Below are 27,560 nucleotides of genomic sequence, written 5' to 3'. Positions count from 1 at the left end.
TTAATAATGTTTTTGCATCTGCAGAGTACAATTTAGTTTATTAAATAGTTTGTTAATGAGATAGAACTAATACATATTAAAATTATGAGTCTTTGTTGTTGATTACTGCTAATGAGTTCTAACTTAATTCAAAGGTATTGAATGAAGCATACTATAAGAGAACTGAGTTCAAATGTAATCTTTTCTCCCATTGTTTATTTTCTCTTTAATAATATTTAATATGCTAATTGCAATTTTAGCCAGTCAGAATAAAAAGTAGCCAAAGAAACATAATCTTTTAAAAAAATTGTTTTACGTAGACAAAACCAAATCATTAAGTTTAAAGGGTAAGGGTAGTTTAAAAGCCCTGGCCAGGTGGCTCAGTTGGTTGTAGCATCATCCAATAAACAAAAAGGGTTTCAGGTTTGATCCCTGGTTAGGCCACATATGGGAAACAATGATGTTTCTCTCTCATATTAGTGTTTCTCTCTCGCCCTTCCTCTCTCTAAGCAACAACAAAAAAATCAATAAAAACATTCCTAGATGAAGATTTTAAAAAAAGTTGATTCAAATATTAGAAATTCCCTTGCACTAAAAAAATGCAGGCTGATAAGTTCCATCAATTTTGGCAGCTAAATATGACTTTAAAATAATTTTGGAACTTCATCAGTTCACTCAATATTTTGATTTATTTTCAGTGGAAAGCTTTCTTTTTTCCTAAAGACCCAAGATATCTAAATAAACTTGATAGTATCCAGTGACCTTATAAATCCCCCATAAAGATAGGAAAAAGTGCATAGTGGAAGAGAAAATAAAGAAAATAATAGACTTTTAGTGTCAGCTGTTGGTGAAATCTATTTAAAATTGTGTAATCTATAAGATTAAAGCTTATTTATTTATTTAAATGTATCGAGGTGGCATTGGTTAATGAAATTATATAGGTTTCAGGGCTACAATTCTATCATATATCATCTGTATATTATATTGTGTGGTTTTATCTGCAGTTCTCAGTGGAAAGACAATAGAATTCAGAGAATACATGTAAGTGTTTAATAGAATGCTTGAGAGGCAAAATATCATCATGTTAATAACAGAAATTGAAAAAGGACTTTGAAATAATTTACCAAATCTGTGCATGCTTGAAAGAGTTGAGGGAATGTACAAAGCTGAAGACTACAGCATCTACTAGTATATGAAAGCAGGCAAACCCAAGGATTATTTAAGCATATGCCTCTCCATGGATGGGTGGTCATTCCGACCACATATACTCAAACTTAAAAGCTAGATGGGAAAAAAATAAATAAATAAAATAAAAGCTAGACTGAGAGAAACAAATTCAGTGGCATCCTCAGAAGCAAATTTTTCAGGTATTGTTTTTATTGCAAGGAATTCAGTATTTTGTTTTTAATATGAGGAAATTCCAAGTAAGGGTGAAAGGGAGATTTCTAAGAAAAATGATTTTGTTTTGTTTTCTTTTGTGATTAAATTACAGAATTAAATCATTCCCAATTTTAAATTACAGTTTTTAATTTTCCTTTTTATACGAGAACTTTTCTAAGAATTACATCCTACCTCTAAAAAATGGTTGAATTAATATACAAATCCTTTTGGATTGCTGTCATTCCTCACAGGGGGGCTTTAACAGGCATGTCTGGGTGTGAAGCTCAGTGCTGTTCCTTAACAGTTGTGTAAATTGGGTCAAGTTATTATCCCTCTCTAGATGGTCTTCTCACTTATAAACTAGATTTTTGTGAGGCTTAGCTAAGAAAATCTTTACACACAAGTAAATTTCTCTAATAATTCTACTAAAATACAAAAGAAAATGTAAATGCCCATTTGACATTCTAGAGGTTTATTTTGTTTAATTTTTCTTTTCGAGACAGATGAGACTGAAAATATTAAAACAATATAAAATACAAATATCTAGTCTCTACTATATGAAATGCTAAGTTTTGTCTGAGTCACAGAAATGTTACACATAAACTCTCCCCTAAAATCCTATATAATACAAGACCAGCCACCATAAGCATAACGACCAGAATGACCAGAGACCAGAACCACCACGGCTCCCCTCGCCGGGCTGGCCCTTCCCCCAAGCAAGTGGTTAGGGGCAATCAGGCAGGCAGGCAGAGTGGTTAGGGGTGATCAGGTAGGCAGATCAGCAGTTAGGGGTGATCAGGTAGGCAGACAAGTGGTTAGGGGCAATCAGGTAGGCAGGCCAGTGGTTAGGGGCGATCAGGTAGGCAAACAGTCCCTCACAGGGCTAGCCCCACCCCCCAGCAAAGAAAGAGTGAGGCCCAAGCCATTGGCAGTGGTGACTCTGTGGCAGGTGTGCCGCTGGCCAGCGATCACACCACAGAGGGAGGCCCAGGCCAGCCAAACCATCGCACCCCAAGCCTGTTGCCTGCAGAGGGAGGTCATCAGTGGCAGGGGAGTAGGGGGCAGCACTGCACAGATGGCAAGCAGTGTAGTGGCGGGGGTGGGGCCAGCTGCCTGCAGCTGAGGGAAGGAAAGCCCTGATAGGCCCTGATCTCAGGTCAGGCCTAGGGACCCTATCTGAGGGGTCCTGTATTGTGAGAGGGTGCAGGCCGGGCTGAGGGATCCCCCTCTCCCCCCGAGTGCACAAATTTTAGTGCACCGGGCCTCTAGTAATATTATAATCTATTAACATATTATACTATGAGTTTAGAGATGATAAACTAGGCTAAAGTTTCTGAATAATTCAGATTTTAGTTAGTGGCATGCATTCTTCTACACTGGAAACGTATCCCGATAATAATATCTGGATTTGGTTGGATAAATATGTAAGACTGGGAACCCTTTAACTTCCATCACTAAGCCTCCTTGGATGGACTCCTAGAGAAACCAACCTTATCCTCGCTGTACCAGACCACAATGTAGTGAAGCTGTATGGTGCCAGGTACCCAGCACATATAGGAAGCAGCCTTTGGAGAGAGGATGTTCTTCTATTTTGGGTATCATTTTGAAAATTCAAGAGAGAGTTTACTAAACAGCACCCTAGTGATTGCTAAAATTACTTCCAGTTTTAAAAATTCCATGATTCTATGATTCTGTAATTTGGCCTATAAAAACACTCTCCAAAAAATCACATGAGCCATTCAGGAAAAAAATACCACAAGGCCTGTCATGTTTATGCTTCTGCCTTTTGGGTGGACCACCATTTATTTTTATAGTTTTCCTCTTTAGGGACCTAAACAGGAGGGGGAGATAGCAAAATACTGTTCCCATTATTATCAGGTTTTTTGCAAGCTTTGAATTCATTTGGTGGAAAATCATCAGATTTTTTTGGACTCTAGTTTGTGTTGGACAAAGGTCAATAAGTAAAATAAAATACTGGAAACAAAACTTCTAAAACGTTTCCAAACATTATAAACTGTTATTTTCTATTTTATTTTTAAGGCATTTTCACAAACTGTGAATTGAGTTGGGTTGTTTTTTTCTCTGTACATTTGGAAATGCAGTAAAGGGAAATTTACTTAAGTGTATCTGATTTCATGTTTTCAAGGTAGAGTTAACAATCAATCAAGTGATGAAAGATTAAACATATTGAAGTATGTGACATCACCTACAACCTCTAATGTATCACATCTGCAAGGCCTAAAAGTATAATCAGTTATCAAAGTATATTGAATTTTTAACTCAATGGTAAAAATTGCTATTTTTATAATAAATCTGGTTAGTTTATAATTATTCACAGAACAAAAGAAAATTGTTCTAAAGCATAGGAAAATTATATACATACTAAAGGCCTGGTGCATGAAATTCGTTCATAGGTAGGGTCCCTAGTCCTGGCTGGTGATCAGGGCCAATCAGGTTCCCCACCTCGACCTTCCCTTGCTCCGTCAGCACACCACTGCCGCCACTGGTTGCCCACCATGTTCTGTGCCACCCCCTGGTGGTCAGCGCATGTCATAGTAAATGATCGAACTCCTGATCTCCTGGTCCAACTCCTGAGGGGACACTTTTCATATTAGCCTTTTACATATATAGATGCAATTCTATATTATCTAGTATATGTAATGTGAATATTATATGTATATACATGCATATAATGTACAATGGTGAGCAAAAGTAGGTTGCAGTTGTGAGTATGTGAAACAGTTTATTCTCATATTTTTATTTATTAATTATTATATTATTTTTTAATTTGAACAACGTAACCTACTTTAGCCAACCCCTGTATATATAATATTTAAATTATGTATATATTATGTAATATATGTTATATATTATACTACACAAAACACACACATATATTATTAGTATATACTAGTATGTCCATACATATAGTAAATTAAGCTATAGGGATTTTTAGCAAATAAGGCTTCTTAAATGTTTTAGAAATGATTTTTGCATATAAAAATTTTACATTCAAAACATAAAATAATTGGATAACTGACAAAAAGTCATAATCCTGAAATTAACCTATTTTATTTAAGAATTGAGACGTTTTACAAGCAAAAAGGTAAAATCAACATTAATTCACTTTCAGATTTTTTTTTTCATCTTGGGCACAAAATTATATCAATGTTATCAATAGTCCCCAGAGAAGCCACAAAGATGTTTTTACATTTCTGAGTAATCAAGGTTTAAATACATTACTAATAAATATGTAAATTGGAGAACATAATACCATAAGGTAAAAAAGGACAATATGGCATATTGTAGTGGTTACGAATTTTGTTGTAGTTAGGCATTTTGACATTTTATAAATACATCTTTGAAATTTTTAGAAGTGTTACCTTTGAAATAAAGCATTGTGCCTTTTACTAAATATATGGAGTTTACCTGAATTCTTTTGTGAAAGAAAATGTGGTAATCTTAAGAGAAATGTTAAACTATATACCATGTAAAGTAGTTGAAAGCATTAATACTGATCAGGGTCATGTTTTATGTCAAGTTAAAGTATCAGTTCAGACCACATTAGATTAGGACCCTAAAACTGCAGTAAGGAACATCATTCTACTTCCTTTTATGGCAAAACGGGCTTAATCTTCGCATCCCAAAGGAATGTTTTTTCTTGGGCAGTAGGAATGTGATAAAAAGCCCACAGTGGGTATACCCATTTGTCCCTTTCTTTATCATTTTAAAACTTGGATAATTTTTGGTATGTTCCTCCTCAGTGATGTGGCTACTCAAGCCTTTTGCACATGAAATCCAGGAAGAAAGATGGGATGTCATTCTTCATCTTCTCAGTTGTCAGTAGTAAATTAAAAATGTTATCTTGGTCTTTCTATTGAATTATGTATCAACGTGGTTTTCCTGTTCAGTCCAGCAGGAATCTGCTGAGGAAAGGCCACAACAGATCCCAGAAATCAATGCGGAGCATTTCATGTCAAAATTAGTTTTTGTCATCCTGGAGTATATTTGTCCAAAAGAGATGGACTGGTTAAGGCACAGATAAGGAACAGTGGAGAGATCCCTCAGAGGCTGGTTGGCATAGATTTCTTGCATTTAGTTTTGATGTTAATTGGCTACACCTATCCTCATTAACATGTCCTTTGTACTCATCTTGCTAAATTGAAAATATCTGGAATTTAACAACTAACTTTCCCCATTTCATTAGGGGTGACCTGGGTCATTTTCAGAATGTAAAATATTAATACATATGTTTCTGATTTATTTACACTTAATTCAGAGAAATGTTGCTGTATCTAAGCAGTTTTGGTGTCCAAGAATGCTATAGAAAAAAAAATCAAAGGTCATCTATCCCTTCGCCTTTCCATTTAAAATTTCTTTTTTGTCTCCACCCTCTTTCCCCTGATGCAGTTTTAGTAGTCACAAGGATTCTTTTGCTTCTCCAGGGAGAGAATTTGATAACCTAATCATTTTTGTGGTTTCCCTAAAATTTAAGCTTAACTCCTCTGTGGTTTCTTCTACATTTAATCAATGACATATTTTTATTATTTTTTATAGCACTCTAAGTCACTTTTCCTCTTCTATAGGATACCTAATACTATATTGTTAGGATAAGCATCAGTAACAGTTTTTAACATTTTCTTTGCAACATTTCAAATAATTATTTTAGTCACCAATGAATGCTATTAGGCTGAAATATATGACCGATTTTCAAGACTTTGATATGGTTTTAAACTGAGGCTCCATGAAAAGTCACAGGTAGGAGTGGGGTGACTGAGTACAGGGTTAAGGCGGTGACTGTGGTTATGCTGTAAGTAACACAGACAACTTTTACATATTAGCCACTCTGATCCATTCCACCATGTCTACCAAGTCAACTTATGTTAATATTATACTATAATCCATCATAAATCTATAATAATAAAAGTGTAATATGCAAATCGACCAAATGGCCAAACAGTGGAATGACCGTCCGGACGACCTTCCATGCGAGGGCCTACTCTTGCATGAATTTTATGCATCGGGCCTCTAGTCTACTAATAAAAATAAAACTCTTGAACTTTTCTCACAGCACTTGTAGTCTGCCATCATATCATTAGCATTTTGTATGCATGTGTACATGACTTATAACTTCATTTTTAGTTTAAACCCTTTTGTAAAGACAAGACTTTGCCTTAGCCATATGTAGTTTTACTATTTTTAGAGTTCCCAAAAATCACTGATAGATAAATAGATACATAGGTGATAGATAGATAGATAGATAGATAGGTGATAGATGATAGATAGCTAGATAGATAGATAGATAGATAGATAGATAGATAGATAGATAGATAGATGAGAGAGAGATAGCTAGAGATATTTTGTCTTCTGTCTCTCTTCAGAAGCAATCTTGCCCAATAGGGATATATCAGATAGTTCTCTCTACCACTTAATATATGTGGGAATTGAGATTAAAGAGAGGTTAAATAACTTGTAGAAGAAAAGATAACTAGTACATAGCAGGACAAAAATGAATATTAAACCTTCTAATTAATTATCCAGTAATCATCATTATCAACATTTATTAAGTGTTTATTATATGACAGATAGTGAGCTATGTAAAACTTTACATAAAAAACAAAATATTCTTACTACTAACTCTATTATAGTGCTCTCTCCTTGGTCCAGTATCTTATATAATGCCATTAAACAGGCAGAAATCCAATAAATATTTCTGTTTGAATTTTTAGGTACCTCTAAGAAGAAAACAACATAGCTATAAGGTGCTTGGTCAGAATGAATGCACAATCTTTGTCATTTCAGTCAGTGAATGGTATGTAGATGTACAAAATGAAGGTGGGCAATGGATTGCTGAGTATCAACTATGCACTAGTACTCAATTTAGGTTCTAGTCACAAATGAGAATTTGCCTTTTCAGGCTTTTCCACCTCAGTTTTAACTCTATTGGATCTCATTGTTCTTTGGGAAAACAATCTTTCCATGTTTCCCCAAATGATTGCAGACCTAAACCACACTCTAATTATCTACATGACATTTTTTGCTAATTTATTTTAGCCCAAGATCTCCAATCAGAGAACATCTGTTCACCTATTACTGCCCCAATCTCCCTATGACACTTTTATCCTATTGTCAGCTCAGTCATTCTCTGTGAGAGTCTTATGTCTTTAGCTTTTGTCTAGAATATTCTTGCTCTTTTTAATAATGAGCAACTATATTTTCCATTGTTATTTGAATTCCCTTGATCAGTTTATTTTTTATAGATTCTCAATTTTGATAGATAGGAAAGACATTGTATATATTACAAATAAGGAAAAAATAGGAACTAAAGGAATTATAGAAGTGTCCAAATGTACATATCTTAGAATGTCTTTCCTTACTGGTTTTATGTTTCTACTTATCCCCATCTACTTTTCCTTGAAGTTTATATATTTTTTCCTAGCCACAAGATGTCTTCTTTAGCATTTCAACAACTCTGACCTATTATAAAATCACCACCCACAAATTATGTTTGAATTACATGTATATGATTATATTTAACATAAGAGAAGGAGTACATATATTTAGAGACTCATTTTGATTAATATAATTTTAAGAAAGATTGGCAATATTTGATATTAGAAAGTATTTTTCTGCTTTATCCATTTTATTCATTGCTTAGTCTTTTAAGTAACTGAAAGTAGAGTTTTTATTGTGGTTTGAAAATATGAAACATTATATAAAATCATAAATCTTAATTTAATATGATCAGCAATGTCATAAATATGAGATTCTTTTATTTTCCCATGTCATTTATACATTTTTGTATTAAGACCACTGCTTTCACCAGCCCATTAATCATATTTCAATGTAATTGTTTTAACTCTAAAATAAGGTTTTTATGTTTCTTTTTATAATATTTAAATTAATTTTTATTTTCTATGACAATGAAGAGAATGAATAATGAATTAAATAAAAATTACCTCTGTATCATAATCCTCACTGTTATTTACTTTACTTTGACCAAAATGCTTCTAAGGCTATTCTTCATCATCTACAAATTATAAAAAAAAAAACAAAAATGAGGTGTCCTGCTCATAATTGCACTAACATTTTCAGTGTCAGATTTGCACACTTTTTAAAGTAGTAAAATATCAATTGCCTTGTTTTTTTGGTAGATGCTATTCTATTACAGGACACCATTATGCACATTTCTCAGACTTCCACACCTTCGTCCAAACAAACACTCTCTTTCAGAAGATCCCAGTCTACCTGCTGGAAATGACTGGAAGGATTGCCTAGTCAGATCCTATTATTTTGAAGATGGGGAATCTGAGGTCCAGAAATACAAGTTCAGATTTGCTTAAGGTCACAGAGTTTTCAGGCACCAGCATTGAAACTGTTCGTTCATGCTGCTTTTGAAATTCCCAGAAGACTTGTACGGGTTCCTGTGTTTCCCCTGCCGGGGTCCTTCATTGATTTGCAGTGCTTAGAATTTGGAGACAAGCAATTTGAGGCTTCGAAGACATTTCTGGCTCTACTACAACTTTTGATTTCCATTGTTGAATTCAAAGTGGTGGTGTGGGGGGCAGCACAGTGGTCCCTACAGGATGTCCACATCCTAATCCCTGGAACCTGTGACTATGTTGTGTTATATGGCGCCGGGGCAGGAAGGCTTCAGGTGGAAGGAAGGCTGTAATCATCCGGCCTTCAATTAGGGAGAGGAGCCCAGACAGCCAGGTGTGCCCCATGGAATCACAGCACTCAGAAACAGCGGGAGCAGGAGCGTCGGTGCTGATGGTGAGATGTGGAGAGAAGCCGCCCCTGATCCGAGAAGTGTTGGCAGCCTCCAGGATAAACTCAGCCCGGATGAGACCTTGGTTGTCGCCTGATGAGGCCTGTTTTGGACTTCTGACCGCCAGAACTGTGAGATATACATTTTTTGTTGTTTTAAGCCCCTTGTTCTGCGGCTGTTTGTTGCAACAACAAAGGAACCTAATATAGGTTGAAATCCTTCCTCCGGACTGTTGAAATTTGAAAATCTGATTTATGGGAAATGACCTACTAGTGAAGTATTCCAAGAGGTCTCTTCCCCAGGGGTGCTCTTAGTAGTTTTCACAAAGCCTGACTTTGCCAGGTGGTCACACAGTGAAGTTTTTTTTTTTCTTTGTTTTTTTTTTTTTTTAAATTTCTTTATTGATTAAGGTGTTGCATATGTGTCCTTATTCCCCCATTACCCTCCTCATCCCCCCCCCCCACTCGTGCCCTCACCCCCCTGGTGTCTGTGTCCATTGGTTAGGCCTATATGCATGCATACAAGTCCTTTGGTTGATTTCTCCCCCTTACCCCCACCCTCCCCTACCTTTCCTCTGAGGTTTGACGGTCTAATCTACATTTCTTTGAGTCTGGATCTGTTTTTGTTCACCAGTTTATGTTGTTCATTATATTCCACAAATGAGTGAGATCATGTGATATTTATCTTTCTCTGACTGGCTTATTTCACTTAGCATAATGCTCTCCAGTTCCATCCATGCTGTTGCAAATAGTAAGAACTCCTTCTTTTTTACCACAGCATAGTATCCCATTGTGTAGATGTTTTTAATTGAATTTGCCTGGAGAAGGAAGAGGGCTCCGCGGTGTGTTCTGGCACTCTGCCCCGGCAGGGTGATCTTAGACAGCTGGGTCACAGTTCTCCGAGGCCTAGATTTGGAGTATGGGGACCAGGGCATCATGGATTTTCAAGTGAACGCCATCTGGGCTTTCTAAGTTCTCATGTTATAGGCATGATCCCTCTGACTTCAATTCCTTTATTTGTGAATAGAATATATAATACCTCACTGCTCTTGTACAATTAAACTATATATCACATGTGTAGTGCCTTACGCAGAGACTGATATATAATAAACATGTTAAAACCAATGTTTTGTTATACCCATGGTCCTGGAGGAGAGAATCCAGTTTATTCTTACCTGGGTGCCCATGATCTCTAAGAAGGAAATAAAAAAGACAGTTTTATTACCAAGTCAATGTTTCCCTCTTGAGTTAGTGATTACCAAAATGATGGGGGGAAAGCCGTGTTTAGCCTCCCTTTACCATACCGAAGATTTTCCTTTTTCTCTCTTCACATAAAAACAAAAGTAATATGGAGATGTAGTATGTTCTTCATTTGTGTTCCATGGTTAAAATGAAAGTACATTTATAGAAATATTTTTTTCTCTGATAGGATGACTAAGATGTACAATTAAGTACTTCAAAATGGCATTGCTTCAAGTTCTATTTTTAGAAGCCAGTATTTTGATGTCAATAATGACTGTGATTTTTATCAGGAGTTTTCTTATCAGTAAAATTCTTGCTGGGATGATTCCCAGACAGTGTCAATTCAACCTGTACAATAAACAGTGTGTAATAAGTAACTCTAATTTGGCTCATCAGAGCACACATATGTCTTAGCAGAATTTCCATTAAGAAGAAAAAAAAAAAAGGAGTTGATTTTTCAGATGTCAGATCCATCCTAGTTTTCTTCTTTTATTCCTGTGTTCTCCAAAGAGATATCAATATTCAGAGTCCTCAAACAACTCCTGTATTACAGACACTCTGCAACACAAACAATACTGATATTCTATCAGAGATATTGGCGTTGGGTCTTATACTGAAATAGGGTTCACTCACTCCTCTGCTCAACCAAAATCCATCTCAGCCAAAAACTTCTGGTCAGATCATTTGGCATTCTGGGTAATATCAGTGTAGTTTATTCAGTTGTTTCTTTAATAGCCTTGTGAGTTTACTGATTCTATTTTTGAAATTGCCAGCTGTCTTCTGAATATTTTTATAAAGTCCAGTTAGAATTGTTATTTATAATTACATAAAAATTTGCTCCTAATTTTTGAACTTGTGAGATTTATTGTTTTTATTTACCTGGGATGTTGAAGAGGTTGAATTAAACACTAAACCAAAAAAAGGAATGTGTAAAACTATAATTGGCAGTAGTAGCAGTGTTATAACTTTGACATGTTTGAATAAGTATAGAGACTGTGTATATATGAAGCAGAGCCTCACAAAAGGATGGAGTAAAGGTCATGGTCATGGACAAGAATAATATTATTCTTAATCATACCAATTGCATTTTGACAATTAAATATTGCATATTATTTTCCTGATTTTTATTAGGCTTCTGATAAAACCATGCACATCTGTTAAACAGCTGTACTTCCTTGTCTTCTTTTTCCTTTTTTAACTGTTCATATATATGTCTGTGTGTATGAAAGAGCAAAAATTTGAAAGGGGGAAATCATGTGTCAGGAGATTAGAAAATTCCTGCTACCCCCCCCCACCCCCGCGCAAAGAAAAAAAAACAAAACAACAATAACTGCTTGGCCCTTGCTGCTTGCTGCCTCTATCCCAATTGCCAAGTTGAAGAGGTTGAATTCAATACTGGGTGGGGTGGGGGGAGGTTGTTTCTAAGTGTTGGAAATAAATGTTCTGAGGTACTTATATAGATACTAGAGGCCTGGCACACAATATTCGTGCACGGGTACTGTCCCTAGGCCTGGCCTGTGATCAGGGCTATCTTCCCTGACTGCTGGCAGCTGGCCCCATCTCCCGCCACCACCCATCCCCGGTTCCCCATTCCCCATTGGGCGATCAGAGCCTGTAGACCGGGGGAGGGACTGAGAGGTTGGCCATTCCCGCCTGTTAGCCAGCCCCACCCCCCCACTGCCTGTCACCCTCTGTGTGTGGGGCAATGGGAGGGGCCAGGGCTTTGGCCTGGCACCACCCACCCCTGGTTCCCTGTTCTCCATTGGATGATGGGAGCCTGCCTGCTGTGGGGGAAGGGAATGAGAGGTTGGCCAGCAAGCTCTGATGGGGTAATTGGGGCCTGCAGACTGGGGGAAGCTCCTGCATTGAGCATCTGCCCCCTGATGGTCAGTGCGCATCATAGCTACTGGTTGTTCTGCCGTTTGGTTGATTTGCATATTATCCTTTTATTATATAGGATTAACCTAGATTAAGCAGAGTCACTCTCTAAATTCTAAGGCTTTTGATTCAGTGTGTACTACCCTGGCTGAAGACAGAGTGATGAAGGAAGCTACATTTCTCATATCAAGGACCTTTCCCTCTAGATGAGGGAAATTGGGTTCCTGCATAGTAAGGTGATTACAGCTCAGACTCTATGCTCAACACAAGGCAGGAAGAAGGGTGGGACCCACTGAATCTTGTTTTATTTGCCAGAAAATCAAAGGCTTCTACAGAATTCGTAGATTTGCAACTAGGTCCCATTGATTAGACATTTGTCATATACAGGCCTCTAACAGGGAAGGAGGGAAAGAACCATAATATTTGGTTGAGTTCATTTCTCTCCAGGATAAAAATCTGTGTTTTGTTAATAAGGAAGAATGAGGAAACAAATATTGTTAGGCTACAAACAGTTACTGCCACATTTCTCTTCCAAGAAGTTAATTAGTTGCTGCTGATGCCCCATAAAAAAATATAAAGGAGAATTTTCAGAAAGACTCTGGAAAAGAGAAGTCAGAAAAGAGAGCTAAAAAGAGTTAATTTATTCTCCATGAGACCAACTTTTATTTTCTTTTAAATCTTTATTGTTGAAAGTATTACATATGCCTTCCTTTTCCCACATTGATCCCTTCTAGCTTTCCCTCCTCCCCCTCCCCAGGCCTTCACCAACCTATTGTCTGTGTCCATGGGTTATGCATATCAACCAAAGAACTTGTGTACATACAGTATATGCATATCCATGAGACCACCTTTTAGATGCTATTTACTCTATACTACATATTAGTGGATATTGCAGTAGAGAAGGAATCCTATATAATAAAGAGGTAATATGCAAATTGACCATCACTCCAACACACAAGATGGCCATCCCCATGTGGACACAAGATGGCCACCAAGGGAGGGCAGTTGTGGGAGATCAGGCCAGCAGGGGAGAGCAGTTAGGGGTGACCAGCCAGGAGAGGAGGGCAGTTGGGGGGGACCAGGCCTGCAGGGGAGGGCAGTTAGGGGTGACCAGGCCAGCAGGGGAGAGCAGTTAGGGGTGACCAGGCCTACAGGGGAGGACAGTTGGGGGCAATCGGGCTGGCAGGGGAGCTGTTAGTCGTTGATCAGGCTGGCAGGGGAGTGCTTAGGGGGTGATCAGGCTGGCACGCAGAAGCAGTTAGGGGCAATCAGGCAGGTAGGCAGGCGAGCGATTGGGAGCCAGCAGTCCTGGATTGTGAGAGGGATGTCTGAATGCCTGTTTAGGCTCAATCCCACCAGGGATCAGGCCTAAACGGGCATTCAGACATCTCTTGAGGGGTCCCAGATTGGAGCGGGTGCAGGCTGGTCTGAGGGACACACACACACCCTGTGCATGAATTTCGTGCAATGGGCCTCTAGTTTCAAATAAAATTACCTCTGTATTTCCTATTAACTGATTTCCCATCAACTGTCACAGGAAATTAAGTGTAATTGGTTCAAATCATACTGAAATTCAGGGCATGAGAAATACGTTAATCTAAAGTGTTCTCTTTATAGTTGTTGTTCTGGTGGAAAAGAGAATATTCTTTGGGAATTTTCTTTTCATTCCTAACATCTCTTTTGGAGTTAGACATATGCAGTAGTGCACATATTAGTATGTGCCCTATGTTTAGGTCACTATTGAAAATAAATTTGGCATTTAGCCATTTCTGTTGACTTATTTGAAGGTGGTCTAAATTGGTTTGCTATATTTGACAAATTTTAAGGAATAAGATTCTGATATCATATTAAATTCATTTGGCTCTTTCAGCCACAAAATTTTATGTTTAAATTTAGAATAATTTGATCTTATAAAAGTTTACTATACTTAATAAATAAGTCGGTGGTTTTCAAATAAGAATGAACATTAGATCTATTTTTGTATTTCTTAAAATTAAAGGCCCATCCTCCACTCTAGATCCTATTAGATTAGAATTACTGAGAGCTGACTCAGGAATATGCAAGTTCCACACCCACAACTTATTTTTGTGTATCCCTCATTAGAGCCAGGCATCTCTGCGTTAGTTTATGTCCAAACATGGTTCTGAAAATAAAAAAAAACAGATAAAACTCTGTCCTCATGTCTCCCTACCCTTTCCTTTCCTGGGAGTGAGAAGTACAATCTGTACTAAGACTAATCTTGACAGAAAAGTCACCGTTTTATTTGTTACTTAGCAGAATCCTGTACATTTCAGATAATTTCTAAAAGTACAAACTCTTATATGTAGAATTTGAGTCAGTAATTATATATTGTATACCTAAAATGTATAACCTCCAAATTTTATAAAACAGTTATAAAAATAGTTAATAGATTTGTTAATTTTTTACTAAACATAGTTCTAAAGATATATTAAAAATACTACAACATATTAAAAATTCCCTGATGTGAATAGTATTAACATTCAAGAAAATAACTTTTATTATAAGTATTAAGGAATATCTTCATAGCAACAAGTTGGTATAGTGGTAATGGGATAGAATACCAATATTCTATTGCCAGCATTGACTATAGATGTCAGCCAGCCAATACAAGTCGCATTTTACAGTTTATGAAATTTAGACACAGATATTACAATTCACCCAAGGTCAGTAGTAATCAGTTAAAGCTGAATACTAAGCATGAAATTAAAGGTATTTGGTTTTTAAATCAAAGAAGTCTTTGTGTGAATCTTGCTTCCCACCCATTTTTTTTTCCAAAATGAAAATGTAATACTTTTCTTTCAGACATATCTTGAAGTCTAAATGACATACTCTCCAGCATAGCCTTGGGCATAATAATTTTTATCAAAGTACTCAGTAATTATTACTTACCTAACAACTGCTTAGGATTTTTCTGTGCTGAATACAAATTTTAAGTACTACATACACGAAATAAGAAAGAATTGCTGTAGACTCTAAATTGAATCCAGATTTGCCATTGATACACTATTTATGAATAAATTAGTTGAAAAAAATGGCATTGAAATATTTGAATTTTCTGGTTCAAGAAATACTCACCAAAATCACAAAAGAGTCTAGAGAAAATAAATTATTTAAAAATAAATAAACATCTTTGGAAAGCATGATTTACAATAAATACAAGAAGTCTCCAGAAGTAATTTATTACAAAAAATTGAGTCACTGGTTTCTTCTGTTGAGGATAAACTAATACTGTTATTCTATCAGTAAGACAAAGCTAAAATTATGTGTATAAAATACTGGTTAAGGAAAAACAAATCTAATGGGTCTCAAAGTAAAGTTACCATATGAAAGTCCAGTGCCAGAAACATAAGTCAATCTAGGTGTTTCTTCTCACAGATTATGAGTAACAGAAATTAGATATAAATCAAGGAAATGCTGAAGACAAGGCATGTGACTCTATAAATAAAATCAGACCAATACAGAATTGATGCATTGGTAGAGTAACTACTTCTAATGCCACCAATGGAGACTTGAGATTAAGACAGCATATTGGTATCTGCACTTTATGAATCTGCAAGTTGCAGTCAAGAATTCCTACCATCCCATTTGTTACTGTAGATATAACTGACTCTTGATATCCAGAATGTTGGAATATAGATATTGAAATGATGCAAAAACAATTCCACTTCACACTTCCATGATCTTTCTTACAGTTCAAGAAGATGACTCTTGTCTTATTTTTCCTTTTCCAAATCTTACACATTCACAAAATTGACAGAAACAATAGCTTAGTGGCACAGAAGTCTTGGAAATATAATTTAAAGCCCGATTTCTCTAATTAGTAAAGTAGAATGAGCAAATCAACCTAGAATTTTGACCTAAATTTTAACTATTTAAAATTGATTGTGAGGTTTATCAGGTTACTTAATATAGTGATATGAAAATACTGTGTATTCTTTTTGTATCCCTTGTTAGTGTAATTTGTATTTGCCAATGTTTCTCAAATGAAGAGTACCTTAAAAATTATTTTGCTTTTTTTAACAAAATTTTAGGCAAAAATCTTATCTTTTAAGAGATCCAATAATGGTAACATTGACCCCAAAATACATGGGAAGTTACAGAAAGAGGTAAACTTCATCATTTGGAAAAATGGAATTAATTACCTATGGATTTATAATTCTAATATTAAATATTATACTGAACTTTTTACTGTAAAATTGAACTCAAGAAAGAATACTCTGGAAGAAGGAATTAAAAACAATTTCTATAAAGTCCAATAGTCTGGACAATATTTTTGAAAGTTAAAATAAAATTACATAGTAAACAGGAAAAGAATAAAATATTCAAACCCATGGTTTAAAAATGTTGACAATGTCCTTCTAAGGATTAATCTACTAACCATTTATTCTGTGAAGTCTGTTCCCACAAACCAGTATGACGCAAATCTAACTCCAGGTTTATTTAATAACAGTGAGGCAGGAAAGAGGTAGCCATTTGAACAAGTTTTATTTTTGTCCAAGCAATGGCTCTACCATAATGATAAAGTCATACGTGCTAACTAAATTCTAATTTTATATATATGTTATTTAGATGATGTCATTAATGCCCTATAGAAGAAAGATATGAAAAAATGAAGTCAAAATCATATCTATCATATGAAACCTATTTTTACATTATTTTCTATTGTTTAACCTAAAATTTCAACCATCCAGATGAATAAAGTTTCAAAGAGAACTGTGCTGAGATATGGAATTTAATTAAAGCTTCTTTGGGGCATCTAGTGTTTATGTCTGAATCTTAAATTGGTTTTGGAAATTCTGGGGTTGAATTAAACGTTCTGGAGCACAGGGATCTCAGTTGAAGTCCTTTATTGGGTTAATGGGAAAAGCTGGAATAAAATCTTTAGCCATATGAAAGACACATGAGCCACAGAGACAATATTGCCAGGAAACTCTAAAAGCAAATAATGTAGATTGTGTGGCTATAATCAGAATTTCATGAGAACAAGGATTCATTTCTGGGGTCAGTCTGATTTGAATGAATGGTTCTAATATTCACTTTCTGGAATTACTGCTGAACTCAAGTTTTCTATAAATAATATACTTTTATCTGATGGGTTATGTCCTCAAATCTGGAAAATAATACAAAGTGACACATCCAGCCATATAAAAAGCTCCTTTGAAATTGAAAAAAACAACAACAACAACAAAAAAAACCGACACAAAAACCCTGTTGAGATTATTCCTTTTGAAACACACTTTTACATTACTAGTAACTAATAGTTGATAATATGATAACTTTCTTCATTGTTTTAAATACAAGTGTGGGTCTGTGTCATTTTATATATTTGCCGTAGATGAGAGAAAAAGAAGCAAAAATTGATCAGAGCTATCAAGAGAAAACTAGTGTTGCAAAAGAATCGAATGTCTCTTCAGGGAAACATTTGCTCAGGAGTCTAAGAAAAAAAGGGCCTGACAATGGGATAAGAGGAGGAATCAAAGGCAGAACACAATTCTCCAAGAGGATTGTGTGTTATTGTGTGTGTGTGTGTGTGTGTGTGTGTGTGTGTGTGTGTGTGTGTTTTCCAATTAAATGTCCTTGGCCTGAGAAAGAGAAGACAGAAGCGTAATTTTTCCATTCATAAGTGTTATTTTAAATCATTAGTAAATTGAGCTCACTACATATATTAATAAAATGAAGATTCAGTAGATGAAGTGATATGTTATCACTAGTTTATATTTCCAAAGTAGTCAGCTCAGTGCCTGAGCTTAAGGGATGTAATGTTTATATGGCTGCACATTGTTTTTACCATTGTGCAGGTCCTGAAGTAATCATAAAGGAATACAAAAGAATCTTAAAGACAGGAAAGGACAGCTCTAAAAAGGAACATCCAAATCGCACAATAGCCCGGCCGGGTTGCTCAGTTGCTTGGAGCGCCATCCTGCACACCACAGGATTGTGAATTTGATTCCTGGTGAGGCCCCATTCCGAGGTTATGGGTTGGATTCCCATCAGGACACATACCTAGGTTGTGGTTTGATCCCCAGTTGGAGGCAGCCAATCAATGTTTCCTTCTCTCTCCCCACCTCTCTCTAAAATCAATAAACATACATTTGGGTGAGAATTTTTTAAAAATGCATAATATTTTAACTTTTTCCCAGTGATAAATCATACTTCTGATTTGATAGAAATAGCACTGGATGGGAATCATAATACAATTACCTAGTTCTCTTTTTACACGAATTAACTCTTAAGACCTTGACCCTATGTGTCAGCTACTCTGGAATGTATCTAATGAAATTGGACTAGATAATTCCAGACATCCTTTGGAGAATTTAGAGTTTTTAACTTTACATAATGTGGAGCATCAGGATGGTGAAAACAGGAGGTGAAGGGAGGGCCACGTGTATAGGTGCAATGCAAGTAGAGCTAGAAAAAGGGTCGATACGAGACATGAAGTTGAGATTGGGATCACAATAAAGGAGGCCTGCAGAAATATGAATGTGAGCAGGAATTGCCAAAGGTTTAGGATGATAGGTAATAAAGACAGTCAAGAAATAAAAATGAAAAGCCAGTAAGAATGAAAGCAGAGCAGAAGTCTGAAAGCAAATACTATATTTGAAATGTGTACTCTAAGGTAAAGCTATTTACAATGGCCTATGTGCACAGTGCGGGTCCAACATATTATATTAAATGTTTCCAGTTGGGAAAAAAAATGGATTTAGTGTTTAGATGCTAATCTTTCAAGCCCAAGAAACCTTTTGTTTCTCTAAGACTGATTAAATAGTCTCATTAACAGAGTCTGGAAATACCTTTAAGTCCACAGAGATTGATCTTAGTTCAAATTAGAATAGCCTATATTTATCAGTGTTTTGTCTATTATAAGAGCTCAAATAATTAAGTTATATGATTTCTGTTTTTATTATGTGGGTCAGCTCCAAGTCCTGGAGACCCCAAGAATGAGTGATGTCCACAATGCCTGTCCTCCGCAGCCCTGCTCAGCTCACGTAGTCTCATGCCTATGGCTTTTTTTATGGAGTCAAGCCATCTCATATTTGGCCCTCCTCTTTTCCAGCTGCATTCTATTTTTTTGAAAGAATTATGTTTTCTGAAGAATCCTGCTTTCTTATGATGTCCCTGAAGTACAATAGCTTCAGTTCTGTCATTTTTGTCTCCAGCAATGTTTCAGGCTTACTTTGCTCTAGGACCCATTTGTTCATCTTTCTGGCCATCTAGGGTATCCATTGAGCTTGCCTCCAACACCATGTTTCAAATGAATCAATATATATATATATATATATATATATATATATTTTTTTTTTCCTATCAGCCTTCTTCACTGTCCAACTTTCACATCTGTTCATTGTAATTGAGACTATGAAGGTGTAGATCATCTTAGCCTTGGCCTTTTCATGACACGTCCTTGCTCTGAGTGATATCTCCTAATTCTTCCTTTGCTTCTCTGCCAAATCTCAACCTGCTCTTGATTTCTTGGCTTTAGTCTCTTTTTTTTATTTTGTGATTGAACCAAGGTAAGAAAAATCTTTAACAATTTTGAAATGTTCATTGTCTACAATAAAGTTGTGCGTTTCTTCTGTAGTCATGATTTTTGTCTTCTTATTCAAATACAGTCCTTCTTTGACACTTTTTTTTTCCACTCTCATCAGAAATCATTTCTGATCCTTGCCACTTTCTGCCAGTAAGATGGTGTCATCTGCATATCTTACGTTATTGAACTTTCTTCCACCAATTATTACCACTTCTTCCTCTGAGGGTAGCCCAGTTTTTCATATGATATGCTATGCATACAAGATTAAACAAATAAGGAAAATAAAACACACTCTTGTCTGACTCCTTTACCCGTAGGAAACCATTCTGTATCTATATTCTGTCCTGACAGTGACTTCCTATTATACAGGTAGCATGTCAAAAAGATCAAGGGCTGAGGCATGCCCATTTCCTTCATAGCAACCCATAGCTTTTCCTCTCCACACAATCAAGGGCTTTACTGTAGTTTATAAAATATAGAGTAATATTTTATTATTTATATTTAGGTAAAATTAGTACATACAAAAGTTCATAATGAAAGAAAGTAAATGTAAAATCATTCTTTAAAAATGAAGTACATTACAGAAACATACTATTTTTTTTTTAAATAATCATATTATAAATGTATTTATTATGGAAAGATAATGGCACTTTCTCCATAATTTGGGTCAGACTTGAAAATTTGATGGCTTTTCTTTTGCTACCTGTCACTTAGAGATTTGGAGCTGGCCCCATGCCTTATAGCATTAATAATGAAAAGTACCTTAAGTTTCCTTCTCAAGGTGGATGGATAATGCTCTTCTCTGATGATAAAATTCCAGTGAACCTCTCATTATAGTTTACCCATGATACTTTAAAATGTGTATATTCTGGGGTTTTTTAACGCATTTAACTTGTCAAGGGTTTCCTGTGCTAAAGAGTCCTTGAGCAAAAAGATGTTCTTGCCTTATGCCTTGTCTACAAGGTTTTCTGGTCTAAGTTGGCTCAGACAAAGGCACTGGGTATTTGTTTTTCTCAAGAAAACAAAAATAGATATATAGAATGCACTTGCTTCAACATTGATAAGTATTACATTTATTTGCATACTAGAGGCCCAGTGAACGACATTCATGCACTAGGGGGGGCGTCCCTCAGCTTGGCCTGCACCCTCTCACAGTCCGGGACTCCGTGGGGGGATGTCCGACTGCTGGGAAGTGGTCCTAAGCAGGCAGTCGGACATCCCCCAACAGATCTGGCTTCTGGCTGAGCTGCACTCCCCCTGTGGGAACGCACTGACCACCAGGGGGCAGCTCCTGCTATGAGCGTCTGCCCCCCGGGTGGTCAGTGCAGGTCATAGCGACCAGTCATTCCACCGTTCAGTCGATTTGCATATTAGCCTTTTATTATATAGGATAGGATACTATAACATATACTATAAACTTGCAAAATAAAATAAAACTTTAATTAAATGTCAATAAATTTTAATCAACTTTACTAAAACTTGTAAAACACTTGGAAAAGATCATTTTAAGCTAACAATGTTCTTTTTTCTATTTAATGGAAAGGAAGAAACCCCAGCCAAGTCAATTTTTTATCTCCATTTTATAATTATTACTAGAGGCCCGGTGCACGAAATTCGTGCACGGGGCAGGGGTGTGTCTCTCAGCCCAGCCTGCACCCTCTCCAATCTGGGACCCTTCTCAAAATCCAGGACTGCTGGCTCCCAACCACTTGCCTACCTGATTGTCCCTAACCACTTCGACCTGCCAGCCTGATCACCCCCTAACCACTCCCCTGCCAGCCTGGTCGCCCCTAAATGTCCTCCCCTGCAGGCCTGGGTCCCTCCCAACTGTCCTCCCCTGCAGGCCTGGGTTCCCCCCCAACTGTCCTCCTCTGCAGGCCTGGTCGCCCCCAACTGCCCTCCTCTGTAGACCCGGTCATCCCTAATTGCCCTCCCCTGCTGGCCTGATTGCCCCCAACTACCATCCCTTACAGGCCTGGTCCCTCCCAACTGCCCTTCCCTGCTGGCCATCTTGTGGCAGCCATCTTTGATCACATGGGGGCGACCATCTTGTGTGTTGGAATGATGGTCAATTTGCATATTACCTCTTTATTAGATAGGATAATTAATTAAAATACAAATTATAAAGAGTAAATTAATATACAGGGAAGAATGGAAAAAAAGGTTCTAAGACAGACTTATGGTCATTTGTACGATCTAGCCACAACTGCAAACTCTTAGACAATAAGTGTATGAACACTGGCAAGTTAAATATCTCTTATATAGGAAAAAGATTAATTAAATTCCAGAAGAACGGAAAATATATAAACCATGATATTTGTAATGGCTTACATTTGTGATGATATAAACTGAAACAGAAAATTATATCTATGTATATTTTTTCTAATTTGCTTAGTTCATTTCATTATTGTTGCTGTTGTTTTGTTGGTGTTTCCTTTAACCCCAGGGAGACTTGATTATAAATTTAAAATAAAATATTTAGTAGTGTAATTCTGTTTGATATACAAAAAGGCATAGGGAGAAATCACTACCTTTGATTGAATTGTTTAATCCATTCACATTAAGTGCTATTATTTATATAGTTGGATTTACATTTGCTATTTATAAAAAAAAGTGTGTATTTTTTGCTTCTCTGCACTTCTTTTGCTGCTTTCTATTGCACTAGCTGTATATTTGCTAGTGTGACATTGTAATTAAGAATTGTTTCACTTTCTATTTCTGAGTTTTATGATTGATTGTTCAAGGGTTTATTATATGCATTTTAGCTTATCAGAATTATACTAACTTAATTCTAGATATAGAAGATACTATTTCTATATAGCTCTATTCCTTCCTCTGGTTTGGGGTGCTTTTAGTCCTGTGTATTATATTTATATATCTCACAAACCCAGTATTACATTATTATAATGGCTATTTTATATAATTTATTTTTTTTCACAGAAGCTGAAGGGTAAAGGTGGGGAAATATATAAAGTGTGTTAATTAAACTTTTTAGTTATAATTTCTGATTTTCTTTATCTCTTCCTGTAGATTTGACTTGTGAGCTGGTCATAAAGGCAGTTTCCTTAGTGAGAGCTTTGGAGTTCTTAGGGCCTCTGCCCCAGGCCGAACCATTGTGCAGTGGCATCCACTTTTCTTGGAGCCACACCCCTGCTCTGTAAATGAGGAACGGGGTGACAATGGTAGTTCTTGATCCCAGTTTGCCTCTCCAGGCTAGGGAACCTTTGTCCTAAATGTGAGCTGATGCTAGGGTGATTGGGGCAGAGAATTCTTATCCTGCCATATATTTTCATAAATGTGTTTAAGCATTTAAATCAATATAATTTTTAATACCTTTAAATTTAGGTCTAGTATTTTTTTGTCTTATTACCTCTACTCTGTTTCGCTCCCTTTCTCTCTCCTGAGTTTTTTGAATATTTATTATTTAATTTAAATTTATCTCATCACTTTTTCTGTCTTTTTGCATAGTTCTTTTAGTGATTGTCCAAAAAGATTACAATTACATAATTATCTTTTCACATTCTACTTAGAAACAATATTTTATTACTTCCAGTAGAGATAGAAATTTTAGTGCAATACCTATTCCTTCATCTCTCTCCTTATGATGTATTTGCCTTATAGTACCCCTACATACATTGAAATTCCATTAGATAATGTCAAAATTTTTCATTCAACCATCAAATGCATTTTAAAGAACTCACGTGCAGATGAGCTCTCTACAATGCTTACCCAGGTACTTAACGTTTCTGCTGTTGCTCTTCCTTCATTCTTAATGATACAAGTTTACTTCCTGCTGAAAACCTTCTGTAAATGAAGTCAGTTGGCAACACTTCTCTTACTTTTATTTTATCTAAAGGAATGTGTATTTTTTTCCTTCCTTTTTAAAGGATATTTTCACTAGATATAGAATTCTAGGCTAAAACTTTGTTTTTTCATTCAGCACTTTAAAATTTTTCTTTCAGTAAATCTGTCCTCCATTATTTCTGAAGTAAAATTTATTACCCAACAATCAATGCAATATTATTATTTGGCTGCTTTCCAGTTTTTTCTTTGTCTCTAATTTCTAGCACTTTTATTATGACTGATGTGAATATAGATTTCTTTGGGTTTATTGTGTATGGGGTTGATGTGTTTCTTGAATCTAGTTTATGTCTTTCATAAAATCAGGGAAGTGGTCAGCTAATATTTATTCAATTATTTTTCCTGCAATAAACTCTTTCTTCCCTCCTTCTCTGGCTATTTTGCACATTGTCCAATATACCCCTTAGGTTCTGTGCATTTTTTATATGTGTTTTGTATCTGATGTTTAGACTAAATAGTTTCTATTGATCTATCTTCAATTTACTTATTCTTTCCTCTGTCACGTCCACTCTGCTACTAAACACATCCACTGAGACTTCATTTGGGCGTTGTTACTTTTAAGTTGTAAAATTTCCATTTCAATCTTCTTTATATATCCTGTTTGTTTTCTGAGGTTTTCTAGCTTTGCATTCATTTCAAATGATCACTTTTACTTACTGTAACATTTTTTTATTAGCTGCTTCAAGGTCTTTGTCGAATAATCCCAACATCTGTGTCATGTCATTGGCATACATTGATTGCTGTATCATATTCCTGTTGATAATTCCCTTGCTTTTGTATGTGGAGTACTATTTAAATGCTTCTTGGACATCTTGATTTTTTAGTTATGAGACCCTTATGGTTTCTAAAACCTGTAATGTTTATATTTTGTTTTAGCAGACCATTACCTTGGCTTTACGCCAGAAGTTCCACCCAGCCATCTCTAGATTTTGTTTTCAGCATTATTTTTGTTTTCTATTTCCAGAGTGTGCTACACACTGGAAGAGTCTGGGAACTGGATGATTGTCTGTCTTTTAGCTTAGTTCCCAAAGTATTTTGTTTACTTTTTAGGACAGATCCATGCATGCATCTCTTGACGTATGTGTATGGGTTGTGGGGGCATGGGGAGTGTGGAGTCTCAGGAGTTGAGAAAGAAATCTGTAAATTTGTTTTCAAGTTCTTCCCTTTCTCTGAGCTCCATGGTACCTTCCAATTTCCTGGAAGTACCCTTTTTGGTCCTCCAGCTAAAATGCTGACGCTTGATTTACAATATGCCACTGTACATTCTCTGTCACTATGCCTGCATCTGTCAATTGGACAGCAAGATAAAAGATCAACCAGGATTTGCCCCCCACACGTGTATCTATAGCTTCTCCAATCAGAGAGGAAGGCTTACTTCCCTCAGAGTTGTTGACAGCCATGGGCCCCTGCTGCCTTGACATTGCTGCCAGGAAGCCGCTTCTCTAACGGCAGGCTTGAACTGGAGAGCAACTCCTGGAATGCTCTCTGCATGTTCCAGTGCCACCTTCCAGGTAGGCAACCATTGACTCAAGCCAAGGGATCACGGTTTGTTTTTTGAAAAAAACAAAACCATATGAATGACTTCATCATTGATTCATGTTACATTGAATTCTGATCTTTCCTCCAAAATGTCCTGTTATTATTTCCTTTTCGGAGTTCACATATCTGCCATGAATTCTGTCTAGGATTTTTAGCTTTATTGACTAGATTTACAGAGTGGAGTAGGCTTTTTCTGCCTCACCTAGAATCAGAGCAACTATTGATAGCATACATTATTTAATATTAATATTTAAAAATTTTTTGATAATTGGCCTATCTAATATAGTTTCGGGAAAACTATACATATAATTTTATTAATCTTACGGGACATATTTATACACAACTTTGAGATTCTTGATGAATAGTTCATTCTCAAGGTAGAGTAAATAAAGGTACCTAATAATTTATATCATCATCCTACTCATGAAGAGCAGTGACTTTTACTTTGATATTGTATGACCATTTAAAGAAAACTATCATACTATACACTTCCACATTGTTGAACATCTCTGTAAAGAATGAGAAGTGTCCGGTTCATATGCAACTTATACATATGAACAAAATCAAAAGAAAATAAAAGTTTGAAAAATATTGCCTTAGACCATAGCTTTCAAATGTCATTGTCCTTAGTTTTTATAGAGCTTGGTCAGAAATATTTCTTGATTTAGGTTCTAGATATCTTATTAGAACACTTACCTGAAAATAGGTCTTTTTTTGTTATTGATTTCAAATATTGGAATTAATTACAAATAACAGACTATCGTCTTTGCCCTGCATTTAATAATAATATTTTTAAAACATGTTTTGACCTCTTCTTGGGTTAAAATATAGAAGTACTTGGGATCGGAGTCAACTCAACCTGTACTTCAAGATAATGCTGTAAAGATGATTTAGTATTAAATGCAAACTTATAGAGGGCCCATTGTGCCATAACATAGAGCAACATGACTTGAATCTGAATCATTTTTTGAAAGCTGTTATTATTTAATATGCAAATCATTTATGAAAAGAAGTTCCTTTAAGAATCTGAGTTGGAGCAGCAGTGAGTCATTTTAGAAACCCATTTGATAAGGAAAAACATACCACCAGATTATACTACGTTACCCATAAAAATGCAACTTAAATTTTCAATGGATTTAAATTCAAAATTGAATGGGGCATGAAAAGTTAGATGACATTTACAAAGAATTAGCTAAAAGCCAATTTAACTTAGTCCCAAAGCCATTATTTCAGCTAGATTTTTTACATTATCTTGTGCTGTGTCAACAATGTTGATGACTGTAATTAACCACAGATCCCAAGATATAAAAGGATCCATCACCCACACACCACAGTATCTATGATGCCAAAGTGCATCATAATGATGCCATAGTTTATTGTAAAATACTTTCTGAGCTTCACTTTGATATTCAATATATAATTTTTTTGTGACAGACCTTGTAAAAAGAATAGTGTGTACATCAAACCATAAAAGTGGCTTGCTTTAATTAGGGGCATTATTTTAGAGTGTTTTTATAAGCTGTCTGTTGTCAGTGTGTGTGTGCACTTAATATATCAGGAAAATAAAGAAAAATATTTTTAAATTTTATTTGTTTTTTTACACCCAAGTGACCAAATATTACATAATTTAATACATGTTCATCCCAATAAATTCAGCACCCATCCAGCACCATGCCTAGTTATTAGAATAGTCTGACTATATTCCCTATGCTATACTTCATATCCCCATGACTATTCCGTAACAACCAATTTGTACTTCTTAATCCCTTCGCCTTTTCCCCACAAGCCCACAAAAAGTGATCTTATAAGGCTACATTCCAACCCAATGGAAAATTAACACTAATATGGAAACTGGCTCTTACCATTGCTGAAACTCAGTCTATCCTGTGTGCAATAATAACCTGGAACAGACTTTTGGTGACCAAGGCAAAGTCAAATGCCAAGCCTGAATTAGGGGAGTTCTGCAAATGAAACATCTTACGTTACCACAAACATTTTATTGGATGATTGCCGGAGTGTTTTTTATGACTCACATAATTTCATCTCCTTGTGTTATCCTCTCTAAACAGCAAGTAGATATAAATATGGTATGAATATTGACTATTGTTTTTGCCATCCAATTCTTCCTTGATAGGATAACCTAGGGTTTGGGTTTTACTTGTGGGATTTTTAGCATACTGTCTGAATTTTACACAATTTAAACCATATAGTGACATAGCATTTTGAAACTTGGGTTCTCCTTAAAAGGCATGTTTGTTCCTTTGAAATATGTATGTATGCATGTACAGGATACAGGAAAATCTCTTGAGAGTCAGAATCTAACTTAAAAATGTGTTTTAGAGATTGATTTGGTTAAATTTCA

The sequence above is a fragment of the Cnephaeus nilssonii genome, assembly GCF_951640355.1.
Source record: "Cnephaeus nilssonii genome assembly, chromosome: 12".
NCBI classification, from domain to species: Eukaryota; Metazoa; Chordata; class Mammalia; order Chiroptera; family Vespertilionidae; genus Cnephaeus; species Cnephaeus nilssonii.
This window is presented reverse-complemented; position numbering follows the sequence as displayed.